Genomic DNA, 11,170 nt, shown 5'->3' with positions numbered 1-11,170 from the left:
GACAAGACTCATCTCTCCTATAGAGATATCAGATTCAGGCTTCCTGTGTTTACATGTGTAAATCTTTACCAGAACTGCCTTTTCCCCAAAACATGAGATTTATAAGCAAGATTATAAAAGATAATGAAATACTTTATTTAATAACTTTCATTATAAAATGAAAATATTTTCTCCTAAAATGAAAAAAACAACTGAGAATAAATGACTACTTTATATGAATAATAGGTCAATGTGGAATAATTAAAATGTGGTAGGTTTTTTACTTCAATGGCACCAAGAAAATTTCTTCCAAAAGATGGAATAAAGCTTTATATATTTATCCTTACCTTATGTCATCTCAAGACACAGACAGAATTCCTTTTCAGTGTTTTGTACTGGAGGACAGGTAAGCTTTGTAAATTCATTAAAAGGAGTTTCTTGATTTCTTCACAAAAGACATTCTAACCTTGATGATAGTCAGGCAACTTTATTCTCATGAACACTCTAGTCATGAAGAAACTCAACAGGCTACTGAAAAAAAGCCAGTGAATAGAAGAAAAAACCTATTGAGCTTTGGAATGTTTGGTGCACTTAGATTGGTCTAGGATTATGAAACCTAAACATCCCATTGTGAACAGGAAGCAAGATGAGAGTCTTTCAATAAGATATTGTCCAGTCACTCTATATACTAAGATAGTCACAGGTATTTGGTATCCATAGATACCAAATTTTGTTGTAGACTCAACACTGGGACCTTCCAAAGTTACATTATTTGTTTTTCTCTGTTGATGAGAAAATAAGTTATACTCCTTCACCAGAGCAGAGAGTATAATAACTAATACTCTAAAGTAGCTTCTTTGGCTTCAGGTCATGACACTTTAGCACCATTCAAGGAACCTAGTATAATATCTCTATGTTGGTGCCTTCTGATGACCCAAATCCACCCACTGGCCACTGCAGCCACTTCCTATGGGTATGTAATTTTAAAAATTAGTTGGTCAAAAAGATTGCCTGGTTATAGAAGAAAGTAGCTTTTTTTTTTTAAATTATGTCTGACTTTGTCTTCTATGACCTCAACTTAAATACATACACATCCATTTACTCTCTTGATATGGAAAGTAAAACTAGACTAGATAGATACCTGGTATTTTCATAAGGAGTATACCTTTACAACTCTAATTTTGTGACCTGTTATAATTATTAAGACGGACAGGTTCACTGAACAATATAATCTCTTGATCTATTGTTCTATCACTCTGATCTAATATGATTCATTATATATATGTATATTGCATCTGATGAAGTTCTTGGATATCTCATTATGACAGGAAGCCAAACCTGGGTCCTCTAAGTGTCTCTGAAAGTCTCTGAAAGAGCACAAACTCTGGCAGCTAATAACAAGCTAGAGATGCTTAGTATGTGAATCTACACATATACTAATACGATACTCTTTCTAAATATTCACCATCTGAGAGCTGGCCAGCAAATGATGATATCTGTGACTGGAGATACTCACAGAGATGATCAACTAAGGTGGGGGGGGGGTTGTGTCTATCTGAATCAGTGGAGGGAATATTAAGAGTGATGAAATGCCAATAGCCTTTAAATATTGAAGTGAGTATGTAATTAGAACATCTAAGACCTTAGAAAATAGCAGTGACCTGGAAGTTACAGCTATCTGACTGCTCTCCTGTTTGATGAAATGATAGTCTAAGTTACATCTTATATGTTAGTTGAAGGAATAATTTCTTTACCCTGGAACACATTATTGATGAATTTTGATATAAACTTTACCTCTTTTCATGTAGTACTCTTTTAAACAAGAATAAGTTACATCTATATCCATATTTACATCTATAGTTATAAATCTGTCTCCACTCCTCTTCTCTCTTTCTCTCTCAATAAATAAATAAATAAAATTTGGATATCAGATCTTTATCAGAAACGTGTAATGCAAATATTTCTCCCTTGTCAATGAATTCATTTCTTATTCTCGATGCATGGATTTTGCTTATGTAAAAGCCTTTTTATTCTCAGTGAAAGACAGTGGGTACTGAGTATTATGCATACTATCAGAAGTGCTCACTATGTTGGTTTATTTTGTTCACTACTTTTTTTCCTTTTAAAATCACACACACACACACACACACACAGCCTATTTAAAATTCTTACCTTTTTAGGGAGGAGAGAGGGGAATGAGGGAAGGAGAAAATTTGAAACTTAAAAAATAATGTTAAAAATGTCTTTACATGTAACTGGAAAAAATAAAACATCATTTAAAAAATCTGTTATAAGGGATGATTGAGTGGATAAGGAGAGATATATTAAAAAAACACAAAAGTGATATAAAAACAGAAGATATCAATAAAAACAAAACAAAATAGAAATGAATTAAATAATAATCAGATAATTCATTCAGTATAGACAACTTATTTAAAAATGTAGTTTCCAAAACTTTTTTTAAACATTAACTAATTCAGGCAAAAAAGCTTAGACATTAAAACAAAAATATATCTAAACTATTTATGGCCTGAACCATCTCATCATTTTTGCCTGTGTAGACAAAAAAAATTAACTTCATGGTGTGATTTAGCGAGTTCCATCTGGGAAATAGCTACAATTTTACTTTCCTGAAAGGAATGTCTGCCATTATATCTTTTAAATAACTTGGTGGTCCTTGGTGTGGAGAAAGCATTATTGAACAGCTTTTATGTGGTAAAATAATACAGAGAATGGAGATGGTCATTTGCGTAATTCAAACAGAAGTTGCTTTTGTAGCTTGAAATACCTAAATATTTTGCATCAATGTTACACCAAAACCAGGTGATTAAAATATTTTCATTTTTACTTTTTAAATTTACTTTTTGTTTTCTCAACAAGCAAAATATTTCTATCCTTCACCTCCCAAACATGCAAATGATAAAATTGCAAATATTTTCTTTCCCCTTCCCCTTGAACCTGATAAAGTCTCAAGTTTATTTGGAAGATTCTCATGTGAGCATGATCAAACTTTCTGCTATTCTTCCTTTATGCACACATTTTTTTTAGATTTCCTTAAGTATTTGAAAAACTCTAAACTCTTGAGTGATTCATTAGCCAAAGGGGAAAAAAAGCCTAATACTCCCCTGAATTATACAAACAATGCCAATTGTAGAAAGCTCACCTGTTTCATTATAGTAAGTCCTCAGAGATGTTAAACACCCTTACTCCACAAACTTAATTGCCTCAGGATGAGGCAATCCTGTACATCTTTTTAGATCCATTAATAACCTACTTCACCTGATTGCAGTGAGGGTTTTATCAGAAGATTTGTCAAATGGTAAATGCAAGGACTTTATGCACTGATAAACAACAAAATTGACCAAATTTAGCCCTTGCTTTCAGTTAAGGCAACTCCTCCCCCCCCTTTAATCTTCTCTCTAATTTGAAAACTAATGGCTTTTGAAAAATTAAAACTGGGCAATTTCTCTACCACACTTGCTAGATTTTGATTAGATCAAATGTTGCCTTATTTACTGCTTTTTCTGTTGTTGAGTATTTTTTTTTAAATGACCTTATTTTTGCTCCCTTTCCCTGTTAGATGATTAGATTAGATTAGATGATGACAACCACATCTTCTTTAGGCTGTCCCCAAGATCTTGTTGGTAAAACATGCCTTTTGAGTTTGGTTTTTGACTTTGCCGCTAAGTTTTGTGCAGCCTGGAGCAAAGAAGTCACTTAACTAACCTCTCTGTGCCTTGGATTTATTGTCTGAGAGCTGTGAGCATAGATGCTAATGAAATAATGGGGGCACATTAGCTTTTCAAATAGGTTTCGAAAATGACTGGATCAGCAGGCTTTTCATAGAACAAACTCACACCTTCCAGGTCCTTTCTTCCCTTGTCCCAACCATACCCAACTTCTTCTAACAGAAGCATCTCTAGAGAGGTCTCCCCTCTCCCCATTTGATATGGGAAAAATCAGATTAAAATGAACAACCATTGCATCCTTAAATAGAAAAATAAGCCACAAAGATAGCCTGGGCGGTTTGTGCAGAGACAGCAGAGTCAGGCCTGCTCCTCTTGTCTTGATGAAAGGAAGAAGATGGTTATAGGTTGAGTATGTCTATTTAATCTTGATGATACATCACTTTCTGCCTTTTCTCAGTTGGGGCTCTTTTTAATTTATGATTTCATTGGTGGAGGGAACTCACAGGGAAGAAACTCAGTTCTTACCCATGCTGGTCTCTAACTATTTTGCAACTTATAGTCTTAGAGAGTGGCCCAGGAGCATCGAGAGGTCAAGTAACTTGCCTAGGGCCATACAGTCAGTAAGTGTCAGAGGAGGAGCTAGAACTGAGGTTTTCCTGAGTCTGATGGCAGTACTCTTTAGAAATTATAATGGCGACAACTGCAACAACAGCAATAGCTAAGATTTCTACAGCACTTAAAGATTTCCAAACCACTTTGCATAGATTATTTCATTTGATCCTCACAATCCTATCCAACTATCCTGGTTGTCTCTTAGTTATTTGTCTACCTCACATTTCCTTTAGTAGATCCTGTTTCATTGCAAGAATTTTGTATTCTTCCTTATATCCTTTGTCCTCTCCCTAGGTCTAGCCAATGATCTTGTACACAGTAGGCGCATAATCAAAATTTGTTTTCTTTGAAGAGGAGAAGGAAAAAAAAATCTCAAGCCTCTTATCCCAAATTCTCCATGGCAAGCTGTCAAAGAAGCTACTTTAGTTAAGTCTTTACTAAAGAGAAAGAGAGAGAGAGAGAGAGAGAGAGAGAGAGAGAGAGAGAGAAAGAGAAAGAGAGAGAGAGAGAGAAAGAAGAGAAGAGAAATGTTGTCCAAAAGAGTACAAGAAAAATCTCAAAGTATAACATTTCAAATGCAAACAAGAAATTAGTTGTGCCCCAAAAGAATTTGGACATCCTTTTGAAAGGAATTCTAAAGCCACTTATAAAAGCAAGGTTATTTAAGACAGAATTTTGCAAAAACCAGCCAAAAATTCAATGAACTCATCTGACCACTTGGATGAAAAATTCTAGCCTTTGCTTAAATCCAAACAAGAGGAAGCAGAAGAGATATTCACAATTTTTTTTTTTGTAATGGAGGAGTTATACTCTTATTTTCGAAGAGGCAAGGCCAAAGTTTGGAACAGAAGCAGTTGATGAATAGGGAGTGTTAGACATAATGAGAATACTGTCTTCAATACTTCCAGGATTTCTGATTTTTATCTTTAGAGATACATACTTTATTGATAAGGAGCACAGCTTACCAGGTCTTAATAAATGGTCTTAATGAATTACTGTTGTAAATATATATTAAAAATGTATACACAAACATATATGCATATGCACACATATATGTGCATATATAAGCATTTATGAAGAGCTGTCAAGGGAAGCTTTTAGTGGAGAAATTGATAAACTAGAAATAGATTAAATCATCAGGACCAATTGGCATCCATTTAGTTTTAAAGGAATTCATAGAAAAAAAATAATAAAACATGGCCAAATGCCTTCCCAATATAATAATAATCACAGTAAATAGTTAACTTCTTTAAAAAAAAGCAAAAAACAAACTGAGAGGTAGCTTAGTAAAATGGATACAGCTGGCCCTTGAGACAAAAAGACCTGAGTTCACATGTAACTTTGGCCACAAGTCACTAAACTTCTTAATGCCTCAGGCAACTCTCCGAGGCTATGAGTTGTAGAGCAATTACAGATATGCCTAGGTAGAGCGAATATTTCTAACTGAGAGTTTCTTATGCTAATGGAATTGAAAGGCCAGTCTAAAAAAAAAATCCAAACCAAAATAGCTGTTGGCTATAATCATCAAGGCATCACAGGAAAGCAGATAAGAGAGCTGGCCTCACAGTTAGGAAGATCTGTGTTCAAAAATCACCTCCGGTACATACTGGCTAGGCAACTCACTCACCCTCTTAGTAACTTGAGAAAGACTCTCACAGTTCTAGGCTATGAATTGCATGCAGACCAGTTAAAGAATATTCATTGATAGAAGGGATCTTTTATTTTCAATAGTTTTTTTTTTATACCAATAAAATTACCAGTCCTGAACTGCACCCTCTCCCCCCACCCCCTTCCCCAGAAAATCTCAAGTTAATATTTACATAGTTTTTGATGGCTTATCAGGTAGTTTTTTTTTTTCAAACGATATTCTGTCAAGTTGATAGTATGTAAGGTAGATAGCAAACAGATTACTTTGTGAAGGACAGGCAGATTGCTGGTATGCTTCCTGACCATAAACACTGTTCTAGAAGGGACTCAGAATTGCTGATTGGTGAATCTGATTTCCTCTGCCAGGGATTTGGGCAAAATAGACAATGGGTGGTGTCAGTGAACACTTCAATAAATGTATCCTCTTAGTACAAAGGTAACATGGCTCTGGTAAAGACATTTTATGCTTACCTAACCTAGCAACTATTTATTTGATTATTTTCTCATTTGAGGGAACAAAAAAGCATCCGGACAAAGGGGACACCAAAGGGTGTGTTTTATTTGTGCTTCTAAAAAGCCTTTGATGAAATTCAACATAAAAAAAGGTATTGGAAAAAAAGTCAAGATGGGGTTGAAAATGTTTTATTGTCAACAGGGAACTGGCTAGACCCCAGAAATGCTAGAGGGAAAAAAAGGTCCTGAATGTCCCTCCACTCTGGCATAAGACTTGTTTGATTTCAAATTTTTATAAATCAGATGAGGGACATAGTGAAAATCTCCTGGCCTTCTTCAGATGTCTCTCTGTTTCCTGCTTTTGACACTATCTTCTCCTGTGGGCAGGGGTGTGCTGGTAAATGTTTAATAAATGGCTCTCTCCTCCAAAAATGTGCCTATAACACACTTTTAAGTTTCATTTGCATTATGAATATTTTTCTCCATCACTTTCATAAGTCTAGACAATCAACAAAACAATAAATCAAATCCTGATTTATAATGTTTGCCTATTTCCAGGGTGTAAATGCTCACACTGAAAATTTAACAATCATTCCAAGAGGTGGTTAGAACTAACTCCAACATAACCCTTGCCTCTAGGCTTTTGGACTAGTTGACCCGTACATCTAGAATATATTGTGTCTTCCTCTCTGCCTCACTGAGTCCTTCTCTTCCTTAAAAAGTGTATCAAACCTTCTACATCAGGGTCTCAATGTGTGTGTGTGTGTGTGTGTGTGTGTGTGTGTGTGTGTGACAGAACTCTTTGATAGTTTTGTGAAGCGTATGGATCCTTTCTGAGGATAATGTTTTATTTTTAAAAATTCCTGATAGAAGGAAATGCTGAATTTCATTTGGAGATTTGTGAAAATGAATATGTATTTTTTTCCCCCACCCAATGTCAAGGACCTTCTGAAATCTATTCCTGGATCCTTTGAGATGTTTTGGATACCAAGTTAATACGCTGTTCTAACATGAAGTCCTTTGCCTCTGTTAGTGCCATCCCTCCCTAACTGCCTTGTAGTCAACTGCTTTGTATTAATTCATGTCAAGCTTATGCTGTCTATATTTTTATATGTACTCATCATTGCCACCACTTGAATAAAGGCTCCTTAGGGCTTATTATATTCATTATATTTATATCCCTAGTGCACAGCACAATATCTGGCACACAGCAATTGGTTAATAAATGCCTACTGGTTGGTTGTTCAGTGGACTCTGGAAGATTTATGCATTACTAGGAAAGAGATAGTAAGGGGTCAGCGCCGTTCCTGCTTCCTGATCAAACAGCCTGTGCACTGTCTTGATTCATTCTTTTTCCCAAACAAGTGTAGTGGAATTTTTGTGCATCACAGACCTCTTTGGTAGTCTTCTGAAGACTATGGATCTGGGTTCAAGTCCCAATTCATCCACTTACTCCCTGTATGACTTTGGGCAATTCAATTTAACCTTCACACCAGGTACTGTGTTATGTACTGGAAGAATGAAAACACTCCCTGGCCTCAAAGGATGAGTCAGTTCACCAATTCAGGCCTTGGTTTCCTCACCCCTAAGATGAGGGCATTGAAACTGGTGACTTCTAAGAACTCTTTTATTCCAGCTCAAAATTCTTGATTGTGTGGTAAGGAATTTTACTGCAGGGTTTTAGAAATCCTAAGTAAAACATATCCATTGGTTCTCCCTGGAACCCAAGGTCAAGCCTAGGCATTTGCAGCAGTCTCTTCTCATTGGTGGTGAGAGTAATTACTTGGTGCTTCTGCATGAGAAGTGGACTTGCTGAGGGTTTGTGAAAGTAGAGGTCTTCTGGATTCGACTCTCCTCAAGGCAGGTCCAGAGTGTGGAGTAATCATTCTCTTCACCAGTGCTGAGAATATGAGACAAATGCCTGGATGTCAGGTTTGGCTTTCATTCCTTATTCAGATATGTATTTATGCCCTGGAGACTTAATGCATCACAGACACTAAAACACAAGGCCCCCTCAAAGCTGGGTCATTGGAGAATAGCGTAGAAAACGTTAGACCAGAATTAAAGTGTGTTCATTTGTATACCACTTTAAGGGGGTGCTGGTTTCCCCAAGAAAAACATAATGGACCTGGAGCAAAGCAGTCAAAATGAATAAGAGAATTAAGTGGTTTCTGCAAAAGGGTAGGTCAAAGCAAATTGAATTCTAGGGTGGAAAATATGAAAGTGGAGGGCAGAAAGTATGCTAATGTTTCTTTCTGGTATTCATATTTCTCTGGGACGGCTAAGTGGTTCAGTAGATAGAGTGCTTAACTCCAGGTCCAGAACCTGAAGTGAAAAGCACCTGATTTCTAATCTGACATCAGACACTTGCTAGCTGTGTTACCCATGGCAAGTCACTTAACCCAGTTTACTGCCTCAGTTTTCTCATTTGTAAAATGAGCTGGAGAAGGAAATGATAAATCACTCCAGACAAATAAAGGTGCTCTACTGTTTATATTAGAATTAAAAGACAAGACACACATTACTTTGGTGATTGTATTTGGCAATGTTCTCCAACAGAATTTTTCCTGAGGGAAGTATGTAGGTGTGTCAGATGTAGAAGTGAGGAATGAAACTGAGTAAATATATAAAATAATTTGCATAAAATTTACATGCTAACTCCTAGACCACAAATTCCATTCTCAGGCAATTTTCAAGTTAAAATATCTTTCAGTTTTGTCTTTTTAATACCAGGGTACTATTGCTTATCAGATTGTGGATGCAGAAAAGGTATAACTCCTGTGTCTGGTAGGACTCCTGGTAAAAGAGAAGGAAAGTCAGTAATATTCCTCTTTTACACATTGGGCACCGTGGAGAAATGTATCCTGATATAGAATAGCCTGGGCTTAGAAGTGGACAACTTGACCTTTCTAAGAAATTATTTCAGATTTTGGCAAATACTGTGCCGTGTATGGGGGCTTTTTATTTTTAACAATGTAGAGAACTTAACTACAGTGCAAAAATGAAATTAAATTTGGGAAAACATAAATGCATGTGTATAAGTATTTCCCTCTGTAAAATATCATCTTTTTTATTATACTGGTTTTGCAAGACATGATTAACTCTTCTCATAGGCTAATTGTATTTTATGTCAGGGTTTTGTTGTATGTAAGTATTTTTTGAGGAGAACGTGATTTGACTCCCAGGGAGCCATCTGTATATATGTAGCAAATGTTAAAATCAGGTCCTACTGTTTTTCCTTCTACCTGCTTATATCTTTGGCCAAATCCCTTCTCTGGGTTTGCCGCTGACTGAAATAGGGATCAATTCATCTCAACCATCTTGTCCTGTTTATTGGTAAGAGCGACAAAATTAAGCTTTTACTGCCCGCTATTTTTGCTTCTTCCTACAACAATGAATCCCCCAATCCTCCCCTCCACACCAGATGTTACTTTTTTTTTACCCTCCTGAGTCTACAACGTACCTTTTTCTACCCCACCCCCTTCATTCATCTTAGCATCCTGGAGACAGACAGATTTTTAAAAAATAATTACTTCTTGTGCCTCTAAGTCTTCATCAGCCTAAAGGTTCTGTGAACAAAGACATAATCTTGGTTTTTGAATAGTCTCTAGAGCAGGCTCCTCATTTGAGTTCTAGCCTCTGTTGAATAGTTCACTAATGCTTTAATCAAAATCATTAAATTATCCAGATGTCACTTTATATACTTTGGTTTACTATCATTTCCCAGGAAGTAGCAAGAAAGACTATTAAAATGCTCTGGTGAGGTCTTCATTCAAAATAATATGAAAAATAAAAACAAAAATCTTTCATTAGCCATGTCTTATAAAAAGCAGAAAATGGATCTTTTAAAAAAATTGCTTGTACTTTTCAGTTGCATATTATGTTCTGTATAATTTGGTACTAACAGAGAGCATTGTACAGTGGAAATAACACTGACCTTCGTATTAGTAAATCCCTGGGATTAATTACTATCTCTGACACTTGGAATCACAGAATCATAGATTTAGAATGGGCAGGAACATTGGATGTCACGTAGTTCAAACCTCTCGTTTTTCTGGGGAAACTAGAGGCCAGAGAGGTTCAGAGATTTGCCCAATAGGAAGTAAGAGATGGAGACAGGAGTCAAACTCATCTGCTCTGACCATAAATTCTGTTGTAAAATGCTGAGTGAGTATCTTCTCTGAACCTCAGTTTCTTCATTTATAAAATGGGGATATTCGTATCTGTAGAACTTACGCCACGGGGTCTTTGTGAGGATCAAATGAGGTAATATGTGTAAAGTGGTTTGATTTACAGTCCACCAAAATCAGTTGTCAGGGGTCTGAAAACATCCAAACATCTGCATTTTCTAGCAAGAGGAAGGTGTTTGTGGTCATTACTATTTCAAAGTGCCAGCAATCAAAATACTGCCTGCCTGAAATTTTCATTTGATCATTTCTATTTGTTATATAGATGGCTTGCTGTATAGTCTTTTAGGTGAGATAGCTTGACTAGTGATTAACAGAAGCAATCTCATTGAAAATTCTGGCTATGTGACTTTACAAGATTTTGGCTGGGCTACAGATTTTCATCATTTGATCATCACATCATTACTTTGGGTTTGCAATTGGCAACTCCTTCTTGATGTTTTTAAGTTGAATGCAGGTGGGAGCAGTGGGAGGGTGTCCTGGCTGTGTTCACTACATGTCATAATTCTCACAGAAGCCCCAACCATGACTCCAAAGTTTGGAAATAGCAGTTGTCTAGGAAACATACTAAATAGAGACATCACATTATTTTAATCAGTTTCA

At 36.1% G+C, this 11,170-nt stretch overlaps 1 pseudogene; it reads right to left on the bottom strand.

Annotated features, from left to right (window-relative positions):
* Positions 1 to 440: 440 nt before the first annotated feature.
* The window catches only part of LOC114053167, a 50,295-nt pseudogene continuing 39,565 nt past the window's right edge, over positions 441 to 11,170 (bottom strand).

The sequence above is a fragment of the Vombatus ursinus genome, unplaced genomic scaffold, assembly GCF_900497805.2.
Source record: "Vombatus ursinus unplaced genomic scaffold, bare-nosed wombat genome assembly UNPS02014810.1, whole genome shotgun sequence".
NCBI lineage: Eukaryota > Metazoa > Chordata > Mammalia > Diprotodontia > Vombatidae > Vombatus > Vombatus ursinus.
Note: the sequence above shows the minus strand (reverse complement) of the source record. Positions and strands in the feature narration are given on the sequence as shown.